We start from the raw sequence: 8,190 nt of genomic DNA on the forward strand, positions 1-8,190 counted from the left end.
TCGCTGACCCCAGTCAATCCAATGAATTGAGAGAAATAATAAATTATTACTGTTTTTTTTGCCACCAACTTTGGGGTGGTTTATTATGCAGTAGTTGATAACTGGGAGACAAATAAAAGAATGAAAGAATGAAGGGGTAAATGACTGGCTGGAACAAAAGCCTCTAAAAATGCAAGTAGATTGTATTACCTGGATTACTGGGTGTGTTATCAAAAAGTTGTGTTACCTTTTCCTTCCACCTACCAGCTTTTGTGAAGCTTTACACCTATGATTGCCTATGGGCACCAAGGTCCTATGAAAAGGTTCTTCTTTTCTGTGTGTGTTTAGACCAAAACAGCTTTCTCCTTTTTTATCTTTTTTTTTTCAGGGCATATTATGCTAATTACTTTTTTAAAAACCTTCATTTCTACCAAATATTGAAGTTATTTTAAAAAATGAGATAAGGATAGCTAAACAAACAAACAAACAAACAAAAAAGACATGGGAAATAAAACTTTTATGTTGTGGGAGAAAAGTGGTCTACGATAATAGCTAAAACAAATTCAGAGAATCTAATACACTAAAACTATCAAGATGTCATTGAAGGACTTCCTTATTCACATGATGTGAATAAACCAAATAAAAAGCTTGGAATAGAGACAAAGTGATGGGGAAAGCATACTTCAAGATAGAGACTCAGCTGTAGTTTGGCTGAGGAATTTGCATTTGCAACTGGTTGTTTGGTGTTTTAGTATCTCCATGACAAGTATGTACTAGAGAAACAGTGAAGAGGGAAATAGATAGACTTTATAGATACTACTAAAAGAGCAATAATGAGGAATGATTTAACAAAATTCAAAGGTTTCAGATCATTTGAGAGCCAGAAACAGCAGATGGTAAATATAGTTCAATTCAGACAAACATAAAAAAAAAAAGATGCAGAGCAATAGAGAACTATAAAAAAAGGCTGTGGAAACATTTCAATAAACTAATCACTCAGTCCACCAACCAGAAAATATCCCAAAACTTTTAACTATCAGCTTAGTGCAAAGAAACCATCTTCTAAGATGAAGTCCTGAACACAAAGAGCTTCAGGTGTTTAGTCTTAACTGTTGAGGGAAGTGGCAGTGAGAAAAAATACTTCGAAGTAGGAAAAGATAAAGCCACTTAATAAAACATGAAACTTTAGTCACAGACTCCAGGGATTTAATTTTTTCCATAGAAATAAAAAAGCATTTTGCTAGGTGTGTTAACTTATTTAATGGGGTACATTTTAGTACCTTATGTGAGAGGATGTCTAAATATAGCCAGGAGAGCTTTTTTTCCCCAAATGAAAATAGATTATATAGTTGTAAACTGCAGATTGTTTACACTGATGGTTTTAGTGACAGAAGGGTCCGTATACCTTTATATGGATGAATTGGTCGGCACATTTCAAGGCGTCTGTTTCCATGTGGTCTCTGTAGTTAGACGGGCACCTCTCCTAGAGGAAGTTTAAGTGGAAATTTATAGCCTCACTCCTGCCCTGTTAATAACAAAAACATCTCAGGTTATTCTCCCAGGTCCCACAGTTTACTCAGGGACAACAGAGTTGGTCTCTCTAACAATAGCATTTTCAGTATGTTATTAGATTGACAATCACTTTCTTTTTCTTTTTGCACATGACAAATATTTTGGGACAAAATGGAGCAAGGTCATGCTATCTTATTTTACTTTAGAGACAGCTTTGACTCTAGCAGGCATGCTAGTTATGTTCCTAAATTAACCTGCGATGTCATAGTGTGTATGGTAGTTTGGGATTAAACTTAGAACTGTCCTATAAGGAGTATCCAAAACCAAGACACTGAAGGGAAGATAGAGAAATATAGGAATACTAGAGGCCCGGTGCATGAAATTTGTGCATGGAGGCGGGGGGGTCCCCCCCTAAGCCAAGCTTGCACCCTCTCTAATCTGGGAACCCTTGGGAGATGTCTGATTGCCAGGATTGGGCCTAAATCAGCAGTCGGACATGCCTCTCACAATCTGGGACCACTGGCTCCTAACTGCTCACCTGTCTGCTGTCCTGGTTGCCTTTAACTGTCCCCCCAACCCCCGCCAGCCTGGTTGCCCCCAACTGCTCCCCCCACCGACTTGGTCACCCACAACTGCCCACCTGCTGACTGGTCGCCCCCAACTGCCCCCCCGCCCCCACCAGCCTGGTCGCCCCAGGCAGCTTGCTGTTTAGTCATTTGGTTGTCCCTCACTAACCCCCCTGCCAGCCTGGTCACCCCACGCAGCCTGATGTTTGATTGTTACTGTTACTGTGATGGTGTCCTGGACAATTTGCATATTTCTCTATTATTAGTATAGATGGAAGATTTTAAGTCAGGAAAACCTTGAATGGACAGATGTTTACGGGGATATCTCTCCAGATATTTAAAAATACAGTTGCCCTAGCTGGTTTGGCTCAGTGGATAGAGCACCAGCCTGTGGACTGAAGGGTCCCAGGTTCGATTCCAGTCAAGGGCACATGCCTGAGTTGCACTGGATCCCCAGGAGAGGGGGTTCAGGAGGCAGCCAATCAATGATTCTCTCTCATCATTGATGTTTCTATCTCTGTCTCCCTCTCCCTTTTTCTCTGAAATCAATAAAAACATTAAAAAATACAGTAGTCACCAGAATATGTTTATAGATGTTTATGATGTACTCCTGAATAAAATCTAGAGATGAAAGCTGATAGTCTGTAAGGAAATCCTCCACACTGATTCTTCTTTTTTACAAAATTTCTTAAAGTGTTTAATTGCTGCTAAAATTATTTTCAAGTTAAGGAGGTAAGAAGTTTGACTTTTTAAACTTCAGAATGAACTTCCCTGCTATGACTGACTATATTTTCCCACATGAAGAACTGTAAGTTTTCACAATGAAGTCATAAACATTTAGTGTACTTTGACTCTCTGCTTTATCCCTCATCCATCTGCCACATAGGCTCATCCTGGTTGGCATACTGATAATAGCTAGCATGCATATTATGTGTGGTTTTAAAGTTATAACTTATCATGTAGAAACTGAAACAATGTAGATATGTTTTAAAATTTATTCTTGTTTAATAAAAATAGAAATGGTCAATAACCAAAAACCCAATTTTAGAATCTTTAAATAAAATACAGGGTGGGGCAGGGACGCAGCCCTAGCTGCTGACATCTGTCACTACAACTCCTGCCCAGACTGCCCCTTCAGTCCCCCACCCTTGCCGCAGCCCCAGCTCAGGTCCCCTGTGAAGGCTGAGAGGTGCCATCTCTCCTGTGCTTGTGGCTGGCTCCTTACCCCCATAGATCTGGTCTGAATGCCATTGCCTGAACCTGGGCTGGCAGCAGCCTGGGACCAACAAGTGTCCATGGGCTACCCTTCAAAAGACAATATCCTGATCTTTGGCTGGTGTCATGATTGAGCAGTTGGCTAAAGAGTTGCAATTAGAAGAAGCTGCTGGTTTTCTTAAAGTTGCTGTTGCTGAAGGACCATTTCTTTTTGGAGAAAAACACTGATACTTCCGACCTAATGCTGGCTCAGATTCTACAGATGGAATTTGACAGAGAATGATGCACAGTTTAGGCATGAAGAAAAAAAAAATCAATGACGATAGCAAAGTTTCCATTTCCTTTGAAAATTACCAAAAAGTGCATCCCTATGAAGACAGTGATAGCTCTGAAGATGAGGTTGACTGGCAGGATACTAGTGATGATCCCTATAGACCAGCAAAACCAGTTCCTACTCCCAAAAAGGGTTTTATTGTAAAAGGAAAAGACATCAACACCAAACATGATGAAGTAGTCTGTGGGAGGAAGAATACAGCCAGAATGGAACATTTTGCAACTGGGTTTCAGGAAGGAGATGGAATTTGAATGGATTTAAAACTATCAAACCATGTTTTCAATGCTTTAAAAAACATGCCTACTCAGAAGAACATCGAAGTGCCGCCTTGATAAAAAAGAACACTCTACTGCAGAAAAAGCAGTTGACCCTAAGACAAGCTTACTTATTTATAAAATGGTCAACCACTGGGTGCATTAGTACAGGAAAGGGATCTGTTGTCTTTCATGCCTATGGAGGAAACATGGAAGATGAAAAAAATATAGTAAATTTATACCTATAGATTGTGCCATCAAGGTATTTAAAACAACACTTAATGCAGTGGTTCTCACCCTCTGGCCCTTTAAATACAGTTCCTCATGTTGTGACCCAACCATAAAATTATTTTCATTGTTACTTCATAACTGTAATGTTGCTACTGTTATGAATCATAATGTAAATATCTGATATGCAGGATGGTCTTAGGCGACCCCTGTGAAAGGGTCGTTGGACCACCAAAGGGGTCGCGACCCACAGGTTGAGAACCACTGCCTTAATGAGTTTTAAGAACTGTGACAAGTATATTAAAGGTGATTTCAGGTTTAAAGATTGCTTCAGTAAACTAAATCCACATATGATCATCTGAATATGAGCAGAAAAAGAAATGCACACCCTCACCAGAATGTAGGAAGCTGGGATTCCTTGTCCAGCAGTTGTGCTACACAAGAAACACATTTCAGTTATGTCTTTTATCGGCTATGATCAAGTTCCAGCTCTTAAACAAGGGAGCTTTTGTTATCAGGTACTATGTACAATGAAAGAAGTAAAGCTCAGTAGCGAAGAAATGAAAGCCTACAAACTTTTCACTTGACGCAGCAGTTATACTATAATGAGCGCACGCTTGTGCATGCCGACCTCCGTGAATATAACATGCTGTGGCATTCTGGGAAGGTTTGGTTGATCCATGTCAGTCAGTCTCTAGGACCGATTCATCCTGACGGCCTGGAGTTCTTGTTCCGTGACTGTAGGAATGTCTCACAGTTTTTCCAGAAAAGCAGAGTGGAGGAAGCCCTTAGTGAAAGAGAGCTCTTCAGTGCCGTTAGGTTTACACATCTGAGCAGACTATGAAGCTCATTTCTTAGCTGAGATAGACGCTTTGGAGAAAATGAATGAAGATCATGTTCAGAGGAATGGAAGGAAAGCTGCTTCATTTTTGAAAGACAATGAAGGTCCTCCATCCCATACGATGAATAGCACCAGTACACACTGCTTTCAGTGTTGACCCAGCGGGGATTGCCGGCTGCCAATGCCAAATGAAGTTACAGGTGAATTGAGATACCGACACTAGCTGTGTACAGTGGTGCATCTGTGCTTTTCCCCTGGTGACCCATATGCAAGATGTGTGGAATTTTTAGGTCGGCATTGAGAGAATAAAATGTCACTACCTCTCATCTTATGAACAGGATAATATAATTCTTTAACAGCTACAGGTTATGTAGTTGAAATCAACCTGATTTTACAGGATTCGTGGTATAAAATGTTTTGATGATAATTTTTAAAATGTAGGTAACATTTCCAGAGATGGGAGGAAAGGCCAGAAGTGTTTACAAGGGAGGCCTTTATTACCACCTGCTTGCTCTGATCACCTCTCTGCTTCGAGTTTTATCTTTCCTCAAATATTTTATTGGACTTAAATGAGCCCTTCTCAACTCTTTTTCCAGATCGTGACCATGATTTTAAAGGAAAATATCTTCTTTTAGTAGGTGTCTTAAATGGAAATCTGGTTTCAGAATTGCTGATGGAAATAAAGATAAACAAAATACTTTTTATTGGTACATCATGAATATGAACTGAGTTCTTTACCAAGTTCATATCCAAGAAAAAAATTGTAGGTTTCTGAAAGATAAATATACTGACATAAGAACTTAACCATCCAGGAAAACCAAGATGGAGGCATAGGTAAACACCTGAAATTGCTGCTTTGCACAACCACTTCAAAAATACAACTAAAAGACAAAATGGACATCATCCAGAACCATCGGAAGGCTGGCTGAATGGAAATTCTAATTCTACAACCAGAAGAAAAAAGAAAAGCACACGGAGACTCAGAGGAGGTGCAGAAGTAAAGTGCAGAGGTACAGAGGAGCATGTGGAAAGGGCTGGCAACTGAGGACGCGGTTCTCTTTTTCAATCGGGAGGGAGTCTCAAGCTCCCGACTGCTCTGAACTCCAGTTCCAGGCTAGTCTCTGGGGACCCAGACTCATATGGGGAGAAACTGGACACTCTGGCATCGGGTGGAACTCGAGGGCGGCCTTCTCTCAGAGGTGTGTGCAACAATTACTGTGGGACTCTGAGACCCCAGGGCCTCTTAGGGCAGGGCTGAGGATCAGCCACAGCTGTTTGCTCCTCCCTGTTGATTCCCTGAGACCCCGCCCCACCCAAGCTGTGTGCAGAGGCTTTTGCATATGAATCGCCTGCCCCTTTGCAATCTAAAATTACCTAATAAACTGCAGCTGGGTCAGAGAGACCAAGAACTTCCAAAAGAAGGCCCAAGGCCCCACAGCATCTTGCATTGCTTCACAGCTGGGCCTCATCTGGGCACCTCCAAACCCCAAACAAAGAAGAGGAATCTGCAGATCTCTCTGTAGCTCCTGCTGGGTAGCCTCAAGCAGAGGCTAACTTAGCACCTCCTTAGAGAGCCAAGAGCCAGTGTACCCAGTGGTCAGAGTGGGACCATCCAGATTACAACTCCTCAGATACATAAGGGACACACTCAGGGGGCAGACTCAGTGAGCACCAAAGCCCCACTGAAGCAAGTCTTGCCCCAGAAGGGTGTCTCCATCACAGAAGTTCTCCCACTGTAGACACAGCTGATTTTCATAGCCAATTGGCCTGGAGGTCAATTCCTCCCAGTGATAATTACAACAATCAAGGCTTAACTACAACAAGACTGTGCACAAAGCCCACAAAGGGGTGCACCAAGAGTGTCTACCTCAGGTAATTGGGGAGGCTGAGCCACTGGGCCCTATAGGACACCTAGCACAGAAAGCCACTCTATCAACACAGGGAAGCAGCCAAAATGTGGAGACAAAAAAGCAGGTCACAAATGATAGAAATGAAGGAAAGCAAACTATTGGATATAGAGTTCAAAACCACGGTTATAAGGTTTTTCAAGAATTTTCTAGAAACCACCGATAAATTTAGTGAGACCCTCGAAAAATCTAGTGAGACCCTCAAGGCTATGAAACAGGACCAACTAGAAATTAAGCCTACACTGACTGAAATAAAGAATATTATACAGAGATCCAACAGCAGACTAGAGGATCGCAAGAAGCAAGTCAAAGATTTGAAATATGAAGAAGCAAAGAACACCCAACCGGAAAAGCAAAAAGCAAAAAGAATCCAAAAATACGAAGATAGTGTAAGGAGCCTCTGGGACAACTTTAAGGGTACCAACATCCGAATTATTGGGGTGCCAGATGAAGAGAGAGAGCAAGATATTGAAAACCTATTTGAAGAAATAATGACAGAAAAATTCCCCTACCTGGTGAAAGAAATAGACTTACAAGTGCAGGATGTGCAGAGAACCCCAAACAAAAGGAATCCAAAGAGGACCACACCAAGACACATTGTAATTAAAATGCCAAGAGCAAACGACAAAGAGAGAATCTTAAAGGCAGCAAGAGAAAAACAGTTAGTTAACTACAAGGGAGTACCCATACAACTGTCAGCTGATTTCTCAACAGAAACTATGCAGGCCAGAAGGGAGTGGCAAGAAATATTCAAAGTGATGAATAATAAGAACGTACAACCAAGATTACTTTACCCAGCAAAGCTAGCATTCAGAATTGAAGGTCAGATAAAGAGCTTCACAGATAAGGAAAAGCTAAAGGAGTTCATCATCACCAAACCAGTATTATATGAAATGATGAAAGGTATCCTTTAAGAAGTGGAAGAAGAAGAAAAAGGTAAAGATAAAAATTATGAACAACAAATACATATCTATCAACAAGTGAATCTAAAGATCAAGTGAATAAAAAATATGATGAACAGAATAAACTGGTGAATATAATAGAATCAGGGGCATAGAAAGGGAGTGGACTGACAATTCTCAGGGGGAAAGGGGTGTGGAGGTGTGGGAAGAGACTGGAAAAAAAATCGTACACCTATGAATGAGGACAGTGTGTGTGGGGGGGTAAGGTCAGAGGGTGGGTTGGGAACCGGGTTGAAGGGAGCTATGGGGGAAAAAAAGAGGAACAACTGTAATAATCTGAATAATAAAGATTTAATTAAAATAAAATAAAAAAGAACTTAACCATCCAAATTGCTTAAAATTAACTTTCTGCCCTAGCTGGTTTGGCTCAATGGATATAGCGTCAGCCTGCG

General features: G+C 41.1%; 1 pseudogene; it reads left to right on the forward strand.

Annotated features, from left to right (window-relative positions):
- Positions 1-2,855: 2,855 nt before the first annotated feature.
- Positions 2,856-5,086, forward strand: LOC139004423 (serine/threonine-protein kinase RIO3 pseudogene; annotated as a pseudogene).
- Positions 5,087-8,190: the final 3,104 nt, after the last annotated feature.

This window comes from Myotis yumanensis, unplaced genomic scaffold (assembly GCF_028538775.1).
Source record: "Myotis yumanensis isolate MYYU_CA2020_CCGP unplaced genomic scaffold, mMyoYum1.0.hap1 SCAF_2, whole genome shotgun sequence".
NCBI classification, from domain to species: Eukaryota; Metazoa; Chordata; class Mammalia; order Chiroptera; family Vespertilionidae; genus Myotis; species Myotis yumanensis.